The following is a 21,065-nucleotide window of genomic DNA, read 5'->3' as shown; positions in this document are numbered from 1 at the left end:
GGGGGTGCCCGCGCTTACGTAACCGGCGCGGCGGCAGCGCGCTGGGGGGCGCTCGCCCCGCGCTGCCTCCGCCCGCCGGGGCGCGGCGCCTCCGCTCCGGCGCGGCGGGGCCCGAGCGCCGCCTCCCCGCTCCGCGCCGCCGCCTCGGCTCCCGCCGCGGTGCCGGGGTGCCCGGCGTTACGGGGGTGTGTCTGCGCGGCGTGCGGGAACCGAGCCCTCGCACCCGCCGTCTCCGCGCCATCGAATAAGGTCGCGGGAGCCGCGCTCCCGAGGCGCGTACCCGCCGCCTCGCCACGCGCACGGGCGATCCGCCGGCGGATCGCGCTGCGGCGGCTGTCGCTCGCGGAAAGCAGGGGTGATAATCGTAAAAGGACGAAGAGGAGAGAAATGGCAAGGGGAAAGGAGCCCGCTGGCGGCCTTGACGGCAAGGCCGTCAAGGCTGAAGGATTTCGGTGACGCTGCTTCATGTCCGCCCTCGCCTCTGAGCCGGCAGCGCTGAAGTGCTGCGCAGAAGCGGGGACGCACTTTGGTGAAGCTCGGTCCCGCTGGCCCTCCCGGAGCGATCCCCGCCAAGAGCCCCCTGTCCCCGCACCCCGCGCCTTGCCTCCCAGTGAGCGGAGATGCCGTGGAGGGCCTGGTGCTGGTTTGCCCCCTGTTCAACCTCCGTTTTAGAAAGTGACACATGGCCTGCAAGAAATCTAGCTGTCATCCTCAAAGGGGTTTGAATGCACGAGTTTGATTAGGTGTGAGATACATATCTTCCTCTTGTTTATCCTCACAGAAGGTTTGTATCTCCATCTCTTCCTTTTTTTTTTTCTTTTTTCAGAAGTAAAATTTATGGAGCTAACAGAAAAATTTCTTTATTAAATCCTAGTTCCAGAACGTAAATGATTCCTGATTTCATTCTGTTAAATACCTACCAAAATAGTATAGTCCCCACTGACATTATCCTGCTACATTACTCTGTCGTCCTGTATTTATATGTCAACAGAGATAGCCCTCTGGAGTAAAGCAAACCTATCAGAAAGCAAATTTAGAGTATTTTTTTGTTTATCTCAGCTCTCAACATTTTAACACATGTACCTATAATATCCCTCCACAATGAAATCTAAGTGGCTTGAATCCATTTCTATCTATCTTCCTGGATTATTTAATATGAAAGGTCTAATAACCTTTACTCACATTGGTTTACCCCTCTTCCTTTCCTATTTCTAATATCTGGCATATGCAGCCTTGTTAAAGGTAACAGACTATGGAGCCCACTGTGTCAGAAATGGGGATTCAAAAGCAGCCCGAGTCTTAGATCAACCACTGCCTCCACCTGGAGGCTGCAAAATCAGGGTTTTTTTTTCCCATGCATCCACTTGCCAGTGGATAACAGACATGCAGAGACAGTTGGCATGCTACTGGAAATGTCAGACATGAGATCCAGCAATAAGCTTGAAGACCTGCTTGCTCATAAATGTTGGTGGTTTACTTAAGGTCTTAGGCACACTATAGAACCTGTGTGAGGAATCCTGTGCAGCACACATGGTGTCCCACACATATTGTACCAATCCAGTGCACTGAGTTCTCAGGACTGTCAAAAGTCAAAGTAAATCCTGAAACTTCAGGCAGTTTTTTAAATTAAATGGTACCTATTGTTTTCACCATGATAAATGGTTTTTTATGAATCCTGGGCATGCACTTCCAACAACCTTAACTCATATCTAGAAGGAAAAAAAAAAAAAAAGAAAAGAAAAAAAGAAGCAGTAGTTCAAATTTGCCTTCATGACTCAGGTTCTTGAAATTCTAGAATTCTAGAAAGAAGTCTCCAAGTCAAATAATATCCTTCCTATGTGGGTGGACAGTCTTGGAAATAATATTCCAGATGGAGTTTGGTCACCTATTTTCTTATATGTTTGTCACTAATTATAATCAGCCATAAAAACAGACTTTCTCCCAGATTAGTAGCAATGATATTTTCTATATTTTACATTACTTCTGTTTGGTGAAGGTCAGGAAAGCCAAAACCTTTTACAGCAAAATCTGTTCTTAGTCTCCAAATATTACAGTGGGCACTTGACAGATTCAGGGATAAGGTGGGATGCAGGGCTGAATGCTTATGTGGTTAAAGGAACATAATCACCACTTTTCCACCTCTCCTGAGATACAGAAAAAAATAGCATGGATGAAAGACATAGCTTTGTGTATTCTGCACAAAAGGGAGTCGTAGGCTTTTGGGAAAACTGTAAAAAAGAGAAGCGTTCTATGAGTATCCGCCTCTGCTGATTTTTCTATTGGAGGGATGAAGTAGGTCATGAAGATCTTCAGCTGAATTCTCAGCTGACTCTAGCATGGTATGATTTATACTTGCTTTTGAATGGCACAATATTAACTTCAACTCCTTTAGATTCATTGGTATTTATTGCTACATGACTTAAACTCTCTTAACTAACTCTGATTTTAACTTAACAAGAATTTCTAAAGCTATACTGAATCATAGTACTACTTGCAAGTCTAGAAAGGCATTTGAGAAGCAATTAACAAAAATATAACAGAAGTAATGCCTGTCATCTCAAACATTGGTTAACACCTTGGCATTCAGTTGTGTCCATGCCTCTTGGGCTTCCCATAATATCAGCTTTGAATATGACCCAACTTGAAATTTAGAATCAGATGAAAATAAAAGTTCCAATGTGTCCAAAGAAAAAAGGCTTTCATTCCTCACTTTTATTATAGTCCACATAAAGTACAATGTAGTAATTGAAATAAATATGGAGCAAAATAAGAATAAAGTGTTTCTTAAGATTATGCTCTAATAAACACAGTTTAATGATTTATTTATATGTGTATACACACACACATACTCTGAAATTAACTGAAGAGATGGTGACTTCTGCTGTTATCCTTGGTTCTCTTGTATTGCTTTCTTTATATCTGTAGGAGGTTTACTACATAGCAATGCAATTACTGAAAACTATATTCACCAATCTTTTTATATATTTAATGTGGTCCGTGCTCAAAAATGTTCAAAACTAACTGACTCCTCCAGGGCTTCCTGCTCAAGAAGAGCACTAGTGAAAATTCCATAAAATAGATGGGATTGTGATTTTATAAAGATCAAAGACAGAAATAAAATGCACTAAAGAAAAAGGCAAGTCATTTGACTACAGTTGAAAGTATTAATCAAAATATTTCCATGCATCTGGGAACATTTGTGGAAACTGTTCTGTAAAAATATTTGTGCTGTAATGTACTCTTGCTAAAAGCAAACCCGAGAGAAATAGATGTTCACATTGTAACTTAGGCAGACATAAGTGAGGCAATGTTTACTGGAACTGTTAAGTGTGAAGAAACACCAAAAATTTCACAATAGGAGCATGGACTAACAAAGAAAATTTACATGATATTTTTGCACTGCAACAGCCTACTTAAGGCCTCATGGCTATTCATATGACAAATGAAGAAGGTTATGGGGTTCAAGTATTTTAGATGAGTCTAAGAGCAAACAAAAATATCCTGTTTCTTATGTCACAAATGCCAGTTCTGCCCATAGAGCATGTTACCCACTTAGATTGAGAGACAATATCAGGAACAGCAATATCTCCAGGACTGATGGAAGTATCTGATTTCACCTAAATATTTTAAACACAAAAAGAAGTGTTTTCAAATGTTCTTTTCATTAATGAACACATATACTACTAATGTGTATAACACTGCCCTCACTGAGGGTCTCAAGATAATGCTGCCAGTGTTGTGGAAAGTAGAAATGTGTAACACCAATCATTTTCAATATTGGACTGGAAAAAAATCTCTGGAAAGCCCTCAACAATGTGAAAATGTGCCATTGTATGAAGTGTATAGCACACATATAGAAAGTGGGAAATGCTAGGAATGCCACTGAAGAGAAAAATAAAATTATAAAAAAGAGATGAGTCCTAGCTTCCCTCTTCCCATGACTGAATAGCAGACATGATCAGTAGCAAATCTGGAGCGCACCACATGAAATCACAGGAGAAGGAAAGCCAGCAGGCACTCTGAGTGACTGAGTTGGCAAGGCATACCTTACACCAACATTAATTTGAAAGGAAGGTGGAGATGACACACAGGTAGGAAGATCAGCAATTTCTCATAGCCAACAGCACAGGAGGGAAATGAATGACAAGTCATTGCCATTGGGAACTGTTTCAGTATGGTGAAACAAGCTCTCCACACTAGGTTCTACTTTGTGGCACCTTGCTCAGAAATTGCCAAAGACCAGTGGGGTTTCACATGTGTACTTACTCAGAGTTGCCTCGCTGTTGACTTTTGAATCACTCCCGATTAAATGGGACAGGCCAATAATTTGGAGGATTTCGCTGTGAAGTGAGGATTTCTTGAGAAGTAAGATCAGTTCTACTAGAAGGGACCAAAGATCCTTCATGTCCAGAAGCTCTCCTGATCTGAAACAAATGAAGCAACTGAAGCAACTGCTGGTAGGATATTGTCTAAAGCCCCAGCAGATGAAATTTTGTGGCAGAAGGAAACAAACAACTCCCTCCAACACCTTTTCACACTTTCCCTTTAAACAGTTTTCTGTCCATGTGGATATGAGCAATATTACCTCCAAAACAAAATAAAAGTGTCTTGCGTAAAACTTGCACAAATGACAGAATTAACACAAACCTCATTCAGTTAGTCATTTAAATGCAATTACTCAAAAATTATAATGAAAGTCACAAAATTCACTGCCTGGTCTCCAGCAGAGCCAAGACAAGGGAAAGTCAAAATTCTTAGTCAGAATCTTTTCAGTATGATCTAACACTATTCACTGCTACTTTTCTAGTCATCTACTTTTCTGCTTCATTTGTCATACTCCAAGGTGAGAAATGTGTAAAGAAACCAGTGGGATGGGGGTTTTTGGCAGTCATTTCTTAAACACAATTGTGACTTGGTCTTGCCATTTAATCTTTGTTCACATTAGTCATCCCACTGACTTTGATGATTTACATTTGTGATTAATCCTGACTTCAATTACAGCACTAAATCTTTAAGAAATATACCTCACTTGGTTTACCAAGATGTTTGCAAATCAGTGTGCTTCACCACTGCAGGCAGAAAGACACTGGGGACAGATATTTTTCTATGATGTTGTGTTTTGAGATAAGACGCTGAGAGCAAACATCTCACGATGGGTTTTTACAGCCACCATAACAACTAAGAATAGTAAAATGCATATTAACATACTGAGCAGTTGGCTCTCCTATCACAGTAATTATCAGTGAATCATTTGGTGAAGCTGCTACACTTTGCAAAATAGTTGGAAATGTGTTCTACTGAATAAAAATTTGAATAGTAAACTTAAAGACAAGAAGAACTATAAAAAGTTTGTCACACAGCTATGATTATCAGAAGGACAAGAAGAAGACTTTGTTTTGTGCAGGGAATGATTCTGCTACTGTTTTATGGTTATTGTACACTAAAGTGGTGCAGGCACTAACAGGTTAATTATAGCCTTATTGAGAGAATGAAGTATAATTCTTAGTCCTAGACCCTTTCTCTCAAGAACTAAAAGGAGTCTGCAAAACATCCTTAGCAGAGATCGCTGAGAAGCATGCTCTTGGCTGTTCAACAGCTGTTGTTGCATGGTCTTTACCATTTAAAGGCTAGCAGATAGCCTAATTCAAAGTTTTGTTCCTGAAATTCCCTGCTCTGCTGCTTGGTAACATAGGAGGATGAGACATTACATTGCTGTAATTCCTTTTCATCCTCAACATGCTCAGGTGACTCAAGTTTTTCCTTTTATGAATGCAAAAGGGAAGTATCTTTCTTGCCATTGAGTCCAACTGGGACCTAGAGATGTGGGAAACTGGGACTGCTACAACTCAAGTCCAGAGCAAGGCTTTGTCTGACAGACATTTGGAGAAACATCTACCAACCACTTCTGGTATAAACTTCTTTTGCACCAGCGACTTCCTACCTTTCAAGCTGCAGAACTGAAAATCTGGCATCCAGAATGGTGGGTAGAAAGTGGCCTAATATGCAAGAAAAGACACAAAGAGCAAAAGTGAGCATAGCCATCAAGACATTCACCATGAGAGAAGGGTATCTGTGTTTATTACTGACAGGACAGTTTATGCATTGAGCTGGATGGACCCTAACCTGAAGAATGTCCTGCGTTAATAAGTGTACCAGTGGTAATAAACAGTCAGTCATCATGGATCTGGAGCCATGGATTCATACAATGGTATTGTGGGTAACCCTGGGTAGATACCAGGTGCCCAATGAAGCCCTCTCTGCCTCTATCACACTCTCACCCCTCTGCAACTGGGCATGGGAAAGTGCAGCAAGGATTCATGGGATTAGATAAGGGTTGAGTGAGATCACTCACCAACATGCACAAGACTCAAAACTTACATTGGGGATAGTAATTGAATTTACTGCTAAAAAAGTCCAAGCAGGATAATGAAAAATAAAATATATCTTAAAGACACCTTCCCTCCACTCCTCCTCATTCCCAGCTCTACCTCCTCCCTCCCACTGGGAGACACAACAGAGATGGGGAATGGGAGTTACACTGAGTACATCATATGATGTTCCTACTGCTATTCAAGTAGAAGAGTCTTCCTCCTGCTCTTGTGTGGGATCCTTCCCACAGAAGATAGTCCATCAACTTCTCCTGTGTGAGTCCATCCCATGGGCAACAGTTCTCCACAAACTGCTTCAATATGGATCGCTTTTCCATGGGATGCAGTCCTTCAGGCACAGCCTGCTCCAGCATGGGTCCCCCATAGGGTCAAAAATCCTGCCAGGAGACCTACTCCAGCATGGGCTGCTCTCTCCATGGGTCTGCAGGTCCCTGATAGAAGCCTGTTCCAGCACGGGCCTCCCAGGGTGTCACAGCCTCTTCTCAGGCATCCACCTACTCCAGTGTGGGTCTCCTCCAAGGGTTGCAGGTGGACCTCAGCATCCCCATGGACCTCCATGGGCTGCAGGGGCACAGTTGCTTCACCACAGTTGCATGGTCTGCACCAGGGGCTGCAGGGGAATACCGGCTCCAGCACCTGGAACACCCCCTGCTCTCATTTTCCACTGACCTCAGTGTCTGCAGAGTTGTTCCTCACATGTATTCTTTGGCACCAATTACAATCTGCCCATTAAGGGGTTTTTAACATCTTAAATATGTAATCACAGAGGCCTTACCTTCACTCTTGCCTGGCTTGGCCCTGACCAGCAACTGGTCTGTCCTGGAACTGGCTGGCACTACCTCTATCTGATACAGGGGAAGCTTCTGGCAGCTTCTCACAGAAACCACCCCTGAAGCCCCAAAACCTGGCCACAGAAACCCAACACAAATGGTTTGAGTTGTAAGGGACCTTAAGGATCATCTAGGTCTAACCCTCAAACATTTGTCCAAACATGTCCTGAATCACCCTTATTCCTCCATGGAGCACTACATGGAAAAACCTACTTACTAGCAGGCTAAAAAGTAGTTCTCTAAAAATAAGTATGATAGAGACTTACATAATAATGTATACACAGTTTTCTTCATTGTGTTTCATGCAAGAAACAAATGTCAAATGCAAAAAATAGTTAAATGTAGTAAGAGAGCAGGGTTGGATAATATGTGGTCCAATTAAGCCATTCAGGCTCAGAAGTCTTTAAACAAAGCTGTTTCAGGGGTACGTTATGTCTCAATGCCTATGTATGCCTTTAGATAGGAAATGGAAATATAGTTTGTTAATCTATTTTGACAGTCATACTCTCATTCTTCATGCATAAATACCAGTACATCAAGAATATTCAGTACAAATCTCTTATGTTAGAACAGATAGACATGGATAAAATTTATTACAAAATTAAATTGGAACCAGAGAAAAGGAAATCCTGATTTAGTGTTGCATTTACATATGTGGCTGCAAACTTCAAAGATAAAAGTATCTTCTCTACAGAAAAAAAATTAATTCATTTATGACTTCAGACCTGCTGCTAACAAGAGTAATATGTGAAAACACACAAGAAATATTAAGCTTGACTGTAATCTTGCTGTTACATTGAGCTGTCTTCAACACAGGACAAAGGATGAAAATAGTACACTAAGTTGAGTAATGGTTCAAAATGTCTGTAGTGTTAGTGGTAAGCTAGGCTTACCTAGTATTGTTAGTGAAATATTTTTATATTAAAGCAACTAGAAAAGTCCTTTGAATTAGCTCTAAAAGCTGAGCTGTGGAACACCAAGAAGGAATGAGGCAACAAACTGAAGGGATGGAGGTTTTTTCCCTGCTATCCCATTATTGTTGCCTGCACATGGCACACACCCTTGCAATCCACCCAACCTCCCCTCAGAACTTGGCAGAATCTGTTCCTTATGTCTGCTAGTGATGACACATCCTGGAGGAAAATTTTCTTGAGATTTGTTGAGTTAGCTTCTGAGGTGCCTTTTCTCATGTTCAAACAGAGCAGAAACCAGAAGGGGAGAATGACAGAGCTGGGAAGTATTGATGTTTGTCCAGGGGCAAAAGAAATTGAAGCTGCAATGGTTTGAGCTGAAGTGTGAAATATTGTCTGTGAACTTCTTACTGAGCAGCGAGAGAGCCATGGTCCAGAATTAAGCCAAGGGAACCAGACTTCCACTGCTAGTGGTGATGAGTACAAAAAGATCCATAAACTGGATCCATAAACTAAATATTTTCTCAAATGTCCCCAGAAAACAGTCTGAGTAAAATAAGGGATCAGCAAAGCAAGACTTCCTGAAAATATTTAACAGCAAGCAAACATGGAAAGAGTAAGAGATTACTCCTTTATCTAGGCCAAGTCTCAAGTGCTGTCCATGCAATTTGTGAAAATAAGTACAGAATTTGCCTCCATAATCTACAAGTTCTAAGGACAATGATTCTACGTGCATTTGGTTCCAAACATATTTGAGAAGTGAAATGTTATTTCCTTGGTATTAATAGTCTTCTCAAACATTTTCTCTTTTAAAATGGTTATATTTCTAGAAGGCACCACACACACACCACCTTAATCTGTGGGAGCTTAGAAACACAGCTTTGTTACGAATGTCAACTAAATGATGGTTGATGCAGCTGTACTCCTGCCCTTTGTACCTGAGCTAAATTCTGCTTGGGCTAATTAGCCATGAAGGAACATCGTCAAGTCTCAGAAGAATAAACATGGACAATTCCTTCCAGACTGACATATTATTCTCTAACACAAAGCTGCTTTAGTTTTCTGTCAACAATTCTCATGGAGATGAATTGGTGTTAGTTAAGCCCAGTGCCCAGTAACAGCAATGCAATAAAACGGTCAAGAACGCTTGTCATCCAAAGCCTCAATTTGCTATTTTGTTTACTGCTCCTCAGCTATTATTCTTAGAATAGAATATATTGCCTCATAAACAGAAAGAAAACAATAACACCTACTAAAAAGGATCATTTAAAGAAGTGTTTAGCAAGACCATTTTCTCAGCCGCAGGGTGTCAGCCTTCATTCCTATCCCAGGCTATAGGTAACCTGCTCACACAGTTTGTGAGCTGCTTTGGTACAGAAAACTTGAGATCAAACAAACAGCAGATGATGGGGAAATGTGTAGTTTGAGACCTGGCAGAAGTGCACTGATACTTACCAGACTTTGTAGAGGTCCTTCATGCTCTCTTCCGTTATGCTCTTTTCCGTTACAGGACAAGAGCACATCCTCTAACGGATGAAGAGGACAGTGAGAGACTCCAAAGGTGCAAGTAAAGACAGACTACTGCTATGATTACCACTATCAGAATGCTTTAACAAAAGTATTCCCTATTCCCTTTTGCATTTCTGAGTTCTTAAGAAAAAAGAATACAGAACAAAAAACGAAACACAAAAAACAAAACAACATTGAAAAAAAAACCAAACTCTGAAGAACAAGAAAACCAAACAAGCAAAAAAAAAAAACAACAAAAAACCACAAAACAAAAAAAACCACTACAACAGCAATCAGAAAAACCAACCAAAAAACCCTCACAGAACAAAACAAAACAAGCCAGTTAGGATATCTTGCTTGAAATTCCACTGACCTTCTGGATGGTTCTTGTGGCAATCACAGATCTGTGAACATGGTGTATCCTCTGTGCTGGAAAGAACTTGGTCTGCCATCCAGATGTATGCAGTCACTATGCAGTCACTCTGCAATACACATCAGTAAGCTGGGCTTGGTACAAGCACACCATATGACAAAAAAGGGACTCTGCCACTCCATCCACCCCAGCAAAGGAAAGAGTTAAACTGAACCTAGAGAGAAAAAAAGGTCAAAACACTTCTTTACATGCACAGACAGTTTAATTGATGGGGTCTTCATGTAATTGAGCCAATTTAGTGCTCACCTTCTCAATGGATATTGGATCCAGAACAGAAACTCCCCCAAGATGGGGTCAGTTGCAGGTCTGATCACTAACCAGAGTCGAAGGAAGTGGATGTTTCACTGTCCTTCATGCAGCCTGACTCTTCCTCACCCTTCATTTACTTCTCCCAATACAGAACTCCCAGTCAAACATCTTTCTTGTCCTTCTCGAGGCAGGCAGCTCTGGTCTTGCCTGCCTTTAAGGTTGATGACCATTCTAGCTTTGTGATGAACAGCCTGCAAGCCCAGGGTCACCCAACACTGAGGTACTTAATTCAATGGGCTGCCCTAGCACTGGGAAATCTGAAGGCCTGGCATTTTTTCTCCCCAGCAGACTGCTGGGCAGACTGCTAAGGAGCTGGGTTGGCAAGCTGGCATGAAACTGGGCAGGCTTTTGACTGAAACCTGCCTGGCAGGCGAGTTTGGAAATGTGCCTGTGTTTTGTCAGAAGATTTGTTAAAACAGACACATTCCCACAGAATGTTCTGATTTTGATTAATCAGCATTTCAGGGTGGGTAAAGTGTTCCTCTGGAAGATTTCTGAATATCTTTGTCAACAATAAGCTGCACATTTGTGACATTCCCAATTGCAATGATCCTTCAATGTCTTCCCCTCAAAATGCTCATGCTGATGATAGTGTAAGTGCTTCCCTCCAGGACTGCTAAACTCCACCACGTCTGTCATGAGCAAGGGCAGGGTGTGACACAAGCAAGGACTTAGGTTTGGGCTGTTTGATGTTAGAGCAATACTTTGCAGGCAAACAGAGAGAAGATGTCCTTCCCATAACTAAAGTACCTCACAAATATTCATACATATGAATTGCATTGCTCAGATTAGTTGATCTCACCCATACCTGCTCCCAGTTTATAATTTAATATTATGAATTACAGGCACTAGAACTGCTGAATTAGAAAAAAATAAGCATGCAGGTTAAAAAAAAGAAACTCATGCCATTCTCTGCTCTTCTTTCTGTGTTCTTGCTTCACATTACCACCCTGCCTTCCCACCCCCCCTGCCTCCTTCACCCTCAGTGTCCCTGGTATATGTTTTAAAAGCAATGTTATTTGTTTTCATCCCTGTCTTTTTGAGAATAACGACAAGGTTCTGCTTGCTTTGACAAACCCAACTTATCCTCAGACCCTGCATTACAAAGTGGGATTTGACACACAGGAAGCCCAGAGGAGTATAAGCCTAGTCACACTTGGTTTTAGTTTTGGTTTAACTGATTCATTTATTTTAAGATATCATAGAGCATGTAATGATTCTACTGCCCTTTTGTGCATCTGTGAGTCATGAGATAGACTGGGTCTAAGAGAGGGCCAGATCACAAAGTTCACATACAGATTTTGTTTTTCTGATATCTGAGGAAGTTTGGATTGGAGGGTTTGGGTTTAGACCATCTCAGGAACATCCAAGGATTCAAAGATTCCTATCCAATTAGCTGTGGAACATTTATTTTTCCTTTCCCTTCCATTCCTACCACTTCAGATTTTATTTCTGTGATTGTGTTTGCCATTATTGGAAAAATTAACAAAAAAGTCATCACTATTACATTATCCTTCTACTGGGATTAGAAGGAAGAAGGAACAGAAATGTCCCACTGAATGTTAATAATATTTCCCACATTTGCAGTCACCTATGGCTAGCTAGTTGTCAGTAATATCTGAATTACTCATAGAGAATATCAATAGTAGTGACAAACTCCCTAATGGATTTCATGACCAAGGACTTTCAGGCTCTTATTTTTGAGGTCAAATTTCTCTTTCTCAGGGAAGTAAGAAAGCTATTAGTTTGACAATTAAAATATATATCTGAAATATATATTTTTTAATCTGACATTAAAATGTATATCTTATGCTTGATATTTAGCATCAATAGAAAAATACCAACTTGCTTTTTTGAGTGATAGTAGCAAGTATAAGGTTGCTAAATACATGAGAAACTACTAGTGTAAAGATTGATGTCTCTGGTAAATGCATGGTATCAATATGCAGATTGTGACTCTAATAGAAACATACTTTGAAGTAAACAATCATACTATGGACTAATGTGATCAGTGGGTTGATGATCTACATCAAGAACCTAATGGGAAAAGGAGGCAGGAAATCCTGCACATAGATGACACAGCCAAGAGGTAATCTTACAAAAATAAAAATATAAAAATAAAAGTGAAAATTAAAATAATAAAATAATAAATTAGAGGAAGTAGGAAAGTGATTGTAGTAAAACAAGGAAGGAGGCATAGGAGGAGAATGAGTAAACAGAGGTTAGGGCAGTCAGTAAAGATGACAGAAGCAAACTGGATGCACAGATTAATGGGGCTGGACTGAATGATATTGACTACTTTGGGTAAGCTACAGAAGACAGAATCTGACTGTGAGAACCAGTTCGGTCTTCAAAGTGCAGGAGGAGCCTGGCATAAAAATATCAAAGACATGGTACAGGAGGACCATTCGCCACCAAACAGTGGCCAAGCATGAACTGCAGGTGTTTATTGTTAACACCTAACCTCAGATAATGGGACACAATAATCTCGTTTTCATTTAAAGTTTCTTAGTATAGAACTGAGATATTCTTTACATGTTCTCTCTTCACAAATGTGTTTCATGACTTAAATTGACCCAGTTTATTACAATCATAAATGCTGCCTAAATATCCTTCTGTAATTTGAAAAGAATTAGCCACAGTCAGTCTGAAAAAAATAAAAACCTGAAACTTTAGCAATAAATCACATCACTGGATCTAGAAATACCATTTGTTATATTATTTTATTTCAGCTTGAAGATTAACAGAAGCATAAAAACACTTTTTCTGCTATTCTGTTCAACCTCCTTCCTTCTTTCTCTATTTACAAATATAAATATTTATTTCTATTTATAAATAGAAATAAATCTATTTTCATCAATAAGCCCCAGATGTTTCTCACACAACAGTTTTCTGCAACAAACTAAACAAACTACCGGTGTTGACACTTCTGCCCTCACTGACTCTAACAACCGAATATTTAACTGACTGTTCCTATGGAGCCTTCTTTCTGAACCTTGTTCTACGCAGGATGCAGCAGAAAGAGAGAAGGAAATGTCTTATATTCCTCTTTGCAGAACCTGATGGCTCAGAAGTACACATTAGAGAAATTTTCCTTTTTTGCAGAAGATACAAATATTTTAGACAAGGGTGTGCCCAGGTACCCCAGTGATTGATTCATCATCTCTTTCCAGGAACATGCTCTGCTACTCTTCAGTTCACTATCACCCTTTCTGAGTGCAGAAGGACACCTCTCATGCTTATCAATAGTTTTTCTTTGATTCCTGGCCTCTACAGAGCAACAACCTTACCTCCTCAGTGGAAGAAATGAGGGCAGTCTCCTCTATATAACAGCATATGTAAAGGTTTAACTCCAAGAACATCTCACATCTAAAGAGTAAAAATGAGGGGTTTTGAGATTTGCACACTTCTCAGTAGATAATGGTGAAATAAAGCCCATGAAAGCTAACTTTATGTGAATTGGATGGGGTTTTAACTGCACTCTACATGCCTACCTTCAGACACATTTTGTCTGTGTCATACTGCCAGTTGTCCTGCATTAACTGCTAACGGGATTTATGCAGTGGCCACTGCACCAGCACAGAGTGTTTTTTACTCCTCCAAACTTGGCTAAAAGCAAGCAGCAGTACTCCATGTTACTGCTTGAAATGGCTACACTCTGCACACAGGATCATGTCTCTCCCAGCTGAAAATTGTGTGTGTTCACTGCTGGCTATGTGCTGAGCAGGTAGGTGTTTCACAGAAGAGCAGAGTGAGCTCAGATTTCCAATTGTGAAGCACCAAGGCTTTTATTACAGGCTCACTAACGCAAATGCTTTGTGAGTTGCACAGCCGTAAAATAGCTCTTGATTAGTGTTACTTCACTGCTACTAAGTTGTTGGTGTTTTGGAACAGTGGCAATTTGGTGTTAGTACTTTCTTTTTAGGAAACAAGTTTTCTTGCTTCTTTCTTTTCCTATCTGATACCCCTTATCCTAAATTCAATGTCTACTAATCTTTTTGATGAGTAGCAGGTGATCTGTCTATGGTTAAAGTCACAGTTCACCAGCAGGGTTTTCAGGGAAAGGGACTGTCAAGAAACATGAAGCTTGTCCAGTCATCATATAAGTATCTGTATGCTGCTCCAAATTTAAGAGAGCTACCAGTATTCAGCTTCCTATCAGGTTCACATCTAACTTTGCAATGTCTGGAAATACAGCCCTTGGCTTGAGGAGTGAAGCAGATTAGCCTCTGACTTAGAGGTAGAAAAACCTCTGTAGTACCTTGGGCCAGCAACATGCGTTCCCTGGCACATTCTTTGTCTGCCATATTTCTATACCCTGAGTCTTCATACAGTACATGCGTAGTTTTGAATAACATGGGTTTAAGACCATTTCAAAAATTTTAGTTGCTCTCTAGAGTAGTATCAGGTGTGTATTTCCATTTCCAGGCTCTGTTTAAATATCTGATCATCATCCATGCACAGATGCCAACAGTTTCTATTTCCTTTTGCAAGATGCATAAATAAATCAGGTCATTACCAGCCGTCTGTGTTTGCTGCTGAAGCTGCAGTAACACAAATGAACATTACTGGCAAAAAATCTCCAAGAAAAAGGTTTATCTTTGTCAAGGACTGACATATGCTTCTTAAAATCATACAGGATTCACTTTCAAAGCATTTTGCTGCTGTTACTGAGCAGCATTGAAGTTGCTACTGCACTGACAAAGCTGAACATTGTGCTGGGCTCAATTTTATGTAGATGCCTACACTGGCATGTGCAAGGAGAGCCAGACAGAAGACTTTTATTTCCTGAAGCCCAAGGTGCATGCAGAGCCTGAACAGTGTGCAGGGCTGGGGTCAAATGGCTTCCTGCCCAGTGCCACACTGTGGGTAGGATGTGGCACGTCAGGCACCCAGCAAGATGGGATGTTGCAAGCAGCTGCCTCAGCACGAATCTGTATTTTAATGAGGAACCTCCCAGGCAGCATTAAGCACTGCAAGGAAATGCCCAGCAAGGAAAAGCCAGTCTGTGGTCCTCACCACTGAGGTGGAATTACTGATTCCTGAAGGGTCACTTACACCACTCTCTCCCCTTTGCCTCTTCATCAGTTTGCTCAGCTTCTTCACTCTTCCAGTTATCTTTCCTCCTTGACCTTCAGCAAAATGTTTGAAGAATAAGGATTATTACATTGGTTTTACATTAAAAACTTTATTTTACATTGCAAAAATTGTGTGTTGATGTAAGTTTAAATAAAGGGTCTAATTAGATTGTTGAAAAACTGAAAAGCAGCAGCATAATGAAGAGAAAAATAAGGAAAAAGGTGGAGTCAAGAAACAGCTGTGAGGGTGTAAAGAGATCTCTACATCTGGTTGCACAGGTGACACACCCTGCCCAAATCAAGCCTTGCTTAGGCCAAGCATGCATACAGAAACTTCACTGGCTCTGTTTGGCCTACAACAAACTTGCAAAGTAATTGATATCTGTACAGAGGAGCTCCAAGCGTATGCAGCCTGTTTCAGCTGAGTGTGTTTTCTACAAACCTAACTTGGCTGGGAGTAATATCCTAGAGCCAGTTTCAGTGGGAGGACACTGGTGTAAGGGTGTGCATGATTCAGGAACCCCCTGCAATGACAAACTGCCGTTTTTACACACTGCTGTTTCAACTCTAGTGGGGAAATGCACCATGAAATGACAGAGGTTAGGTTTGAAACTTGAAAAATATTTGTATGAAGTTGTGTTTTGTGTTAGTCCAATATCAAAATATATCAGACACAATGTATTCTCCCACCTCCATAACAAGGGGTCTGCTAGTAGTTTTGATCTTCACAAGCAGCTTAATATTTCTAGTCTGTGTCTCAAATGTAGCCATATTGCTGATGGTGATTTTTGTGGACCGAGTGGTATTAGTATTAGTTCTGTGGCTAGATTAGATGCAAAGAGCTGTTGAAGCTGCTTAAGATAGTGACAGCTAAGCAAGTAACTCCTACTCTTCTCTTTAGACCAAACAAAAGCTTCAAGTAGTCTTGCAAGTTCTCTAGTTTTAAGCACATATAAAGTGCAGCCCTCAGAAATTACTTCAAAATAGAGTTACATTTAAGGAAATAAATTGGATTTTCTTTTACCATTTTCTGTGTTCATAAAAATAAAATTGCCATAATATGAACAGCGGGGGAAAATAAGCAGTGAAAGAACATCACCCTTAAAGCACTCATCATGAAGCTGACAAATGTATTTTCATAGTATTATTTGAGTTCCAAAGATAGCTCTGGAAAAGGAGGTCAGCCTGGAATTGGGGCATTAAAAAAAATGTTGGCTAAAGACGGGAAAGGTCATGACTGTTTGCACAGTGCTCTACTTTCACCAGTAAAAAAACTCCAACAACAACAAAAAAACAGTTAAGGAGAGATGATGATTCAGTGCTGGAGGAAAAAAAAAGCAGTGTGTGTGATTGGTGAGCACACTCGCCCCATCTATGAAATCATCTACATGCGTGGCTAGATGAACATCTGCTGCATAAAGTCAGCACTGGTTTCAGTATGCCACAAAACAATTTGGCTTTTGTTTATTTTCTGAGGAATGGTACAGGAAGAATATATACTATACCCAAGTAGCTAATAATGTAGCATTTAATAATGACATCAGTGAGCAAGCAGAGCTAATAAAATTCAGCATCTTTGTCTCAAATGTGTTGTTAATCCAACATGATTCAGAATCGGATGAACGGGGGTGGGAAAGTAATCAAGCCTACTTGTTTATGTTATTTCCTCTATTCTTTATCAAGAAAACTAAATGCCAGCATGTGATCAGCTCTGATTCCAGCACACAGTCATTTGTAATGAGTGTTTTATTGGACTGCTCGAACTGACGGCAGAAATGAGAAAGATCATGCTACAAATTCAGCATATACATCAATATAAATCTGGCCTGTATTTATCAGTGATTAAGTATGACAGGGAGTAGTAGCTTATCCGGGAAATTCCATATGCTATGTGGGCCAGATCCTCAGCTGGTACAAACCAGTTTAGCACCAGTGAAGTACTAGCAGTACAGTAGGGATGATTTTGTAGCTGCCAAGTTTGATGCTGCACCATGTGTGATATTCTATGCCAATTATTTAACAAGCTTATTAAGTATTTGCATGTAATTTGCATATAACCAACTTCCTTTTTTGAAAGCCTGCACTTTAGTACTGTGGGGGTGGAAATCAGCCTTGCTGCATAAAACCCTCAGCTTAACTACTGAGCATGTAAAAATTGGTAGAGGTTTTTATAGCCACTCATGTTCTGTGGTTCCTTACCTATGACTGACTAACTTATATGACATCTTCTAGTAACTAAAAATGGTGTCAAGAAACTTGTTTCTAGGAACTGCCACTCAGTTGCCACTGAGTCTTGGCCTCTCAAATCCTGCTCCAAAATCCTGTGCCTTAGAGCAGCCACAAAACATCAATTACGTATGAGCACATTTAATTCCACAGATCCAGCTGAGATTTGTTCTGGTAAACTTCAGTGAAAAGATTATAAAAGATCAACCATGCTTCCAGGTTTTTAGTCTTCTAATACAATGCTAGTAACTTTCACAAGAGAGTTATTAGGGGGTGCTTGGGAAGTTTCCTTTGTGAAAGCGATGGCTGAGATTTGGTAGCCACCAGTAGGCAGGCACACGTTATTTCAGTTACTCCACCCCACCCAGTTCCTAAAAAGTCAGCTCTCATCAACTCAGTGTTAGTAGACTTCACATGCAAATTCATTTCTCTAATGCAATATTTACATCAGAGAAGTGTATGTCATGATGCTGACATTTACACTTCTCTCTTTGACGTGGCTTTGGAATGGTAAACTAGGAAGGTGTCAGTCATCTTGTACTCTTTCTGCAAAGGACAGGGTGCAGAAAGTCTTGCCACTGTCTGGTGAAGAATGGCCTTCTGAGTGTGACAATGTTTAGGAGTGCAAAACTTGAATTTCAGGATTTTCTGGGTTCTTCCCTTACTCCCAGAGTACATTGTAAGGAGTTAAGAATCAGAGATTCTTTGAGGTTTGGATTGACTGCAAGAAACTAAATTCAGGACATTTCTCTTCAATCTGTGATTTCATCACTTGGAAAGATCATGCACATTAAAATGGAGCCTTACAAAAACTATGCATCGTCTAACCTGCTCAAGGATAAAGTCATGTCCTGCACCATGATCTTGGTTCCTTACTCTGAGAGGCAGCATGACAAAGCAGGGGAGAATGAAGCCCAGAATGCTTGAAAAGTAACTTTTTAAGCCCCTCTGTAATCCAACTGTAAAATAGATGAACAGCTGCTGGTTTTCTGTTTTGGAGCAAGATCCACTGATTGGCAAGATCATTAAGTGACCAGGAACACAAGAAGGATCCTTAAAAAGCTGCAGTTTCCTGACTTGTGTTTCATTACGCTTTCTCCCTTAAGTTAGAGAAAGGACAGAAAAGTACAGGTCAGCTGAAGTGAGTGGCTGAGCATCTGTTGCAGATGAGCTAAGGCACACTAGTAAAATGGGAATATTATATTGGGCTTACAACCGCTAGCAGGTTTGATGAGGGACGAGGCTCTGATACACTCCTCAGTGAGCAAGGGCATCACACTCTGACCTAGATGGGAAGCTTGTCTGAGGGGATACCAGAGTGACAATAACACCCCAGTACAAATTACTACTGGCAGCATGAACTGAATGTCTTACAACACATTCTCTAGAATAATGAAATAAAGTAAGATGAATACAGCACAGATTTTCTTCAACTAGTGCAGAGACTGTCTGCTACTTCAGTTGCTCCCCTTGGTGCTCTCTAGAACATCCCACAAAGCCTAGGTCTCATCTCAGGCAATGCTCTTTCTCTTCATCTTAATACTTTTTCCTTTGCTGTGTTAATTTTCACTGTGTTCCTTCTTCTGGCTGTTCATTAATTTGAAAGGCCAATATCAACACATTTTGGCACTTGCTGTGCAAATGCATACCCAAGGTGAGCTCAGTGTGGTATTAACAATTCCAGCTCCAGTACTGCCATTAGTTCTCTCAGTGCAGACATCAAACAACAATATATTATCTTAATGCAAAGCTGTCAACTGCTTACTACATTATACCTACTGTATAGTATTCCCAGGCCAAGACTATATTAACAGCAGAGTTAGGACAGATAGCATAGATTAAAAATGTGGACTAAATAACCTTTGCCAGAATACTGCAATTATCCCCAAAACAAACATTAAAACCCCTTACAATTCAAAGTTCAATTTATACTGATAGAAATTCACAGTAAGGTCATCAAAACTACCTCAGCTGTGACAAGTAGTGACAGCCTGCAATAAACAAGCATGTTAGTATTACAACACCAACAGCTGCAGTAGCATCAACTATTTCTACAGTTTAAAAGTAATTCTTTCTAATTCATATAATGTTCACTGTCTTTGCAGTGAACTCATATATAGACAGCAAATACATGCCTCTTTCTTTAGCTTGTGGAATGGCCTTCTTCTAGAATAGAGTGGAAAATACAGGAAAAATGTATTTATGTTGGACATAGAAACAGCCTTTATCAAAACCCATGTGTTCTAATGCTAAGACTCTCCAGAAAGAGTCTTAGCTCTAATGTAAATTGGATCACCTGCTTTTATAATGTCTATTTTGACTTGTATCCACAGAGTTCATGACAGCAAAATAGCACACATCCTTAGCATGTAATTACATGTTCAACTCCCTACAGTGTAAATCGTATGCCCTTTAAAAACAGTTACTGGCATATAACTAATTAATGAAATTATTCAGAGTTATTGCCCACATACCAGCAGTATTTGTTAGAGAAAGTTTACATTCAGGTTTAACCAGTATGCAGCCCTGCTGGCTTACCACATTATTTTCCATGATAATGGTTTTATCTGGCTTACAGAAACCACATTTTAAGGCAAAAAAAACTGTGGTATAAAATAAGGCTGGAAATAAACAGCATTGAGGGCAGTGGCATCATGCAGCAGCACATGGCTACAAGGGAAGAGCCTGTAGCCCATCAGACTCAGGCAGAAAGAGTGAGAGCAGCTATTTGGGGAGAAGGAGGCCTAGAGGTCACTTATGCTTAGCAGCATGTTTTGAGAAGTTGCGTATGATCACCCTTCTGGCTCCTACTGGGAAAGGAAACATCAGCTGAAAGGAACCAGGAGCTTCCCCCATAACCTGGCACTTGAGGGAAGACTTTGGCATGAAAAAGGGCCCCATTCCACTTTGTGTGTATTGCTCTGATGTTTCTTTTTTGTTTGGAGTCTAGCCTGTCAAATTTTGTCCCTTAACACCCAAGCCCCAGCAATGTGAGTTAAAGCTTTGCCACTGGCCCTAGAACTGTATTTCCTTTGTTTGCAGCTGTTTAAGCAAATTCCTCTTAATCACTTAATGTAATTTATATGTATAATTGTTGGCCACGTGAGTATAAAGAGGTAGGCATGGCACCAGAAATGTTCATGGAACCGCCTTTGCTTACACCAAAGGCTGAATTTGGTCCAGTATTTTTGCACAGAAAGGCAATGTGTAATGTTACTGCAACACATTTGCTCTGGCACTGTCTCACTGCTGCTGGCACAGACACAACTCTTTGATATTGAGTAGGTAAATGATTTTCCTTGCCAGCTTTCTATCTGTAACTTTGACTACCAGTAATATTTGCTAGCTACCATCACTATGGCAGCTTTTAAGTTTTGTTT

The 21,065-nt window shown here is 40.6% G+C and overlaps 1 long non-coding RNA gene across 1 annotated transcript; it reads right to left on the bottom strand.

Moving 5' to 3' along the window:
- Positions 1 to 5,949: 5,949 nt before the first annotated feature.
- Positions 5,950 to 10,532, bottom strand: LOC119695724. Its single transcript, XR_005255348.1, has 3 exons — positions 10,319 to 10,532; positions 10,013 to 10,226; positions 5,950 to 5,996 (listed from the first exon to the last, which is right to left on the bottom strand). It is a non-coding gene; the product is annotated as an uncharacterized LOC119695724 (long non-coding RNA).
- Between the last annotated feature and the right edge of the window lie 10,533 nt (positions 10,533 to 21,065).

The sequence above is a fragment of the Motacilla alba genome, chromosome Z, assembly GCF_015832195.1.
Source record: "Motacilla alba alba isolate MOTALB_02 chromosome Z, Motacilla_alba_V1.0_pri, whole genome shotgun sequence".
Taxonomy (NCBI): domain Eukaryota; kingdom Metazoa; phylum Chordata; class Aves; order Passeriformes; family Motacillidae; genus Motacilla; species Motacilla alba.
Note: the sequence above shows the minus strand (reverse complement) of the source record. Positions and strands in the feature narration are given on the sequence as shown.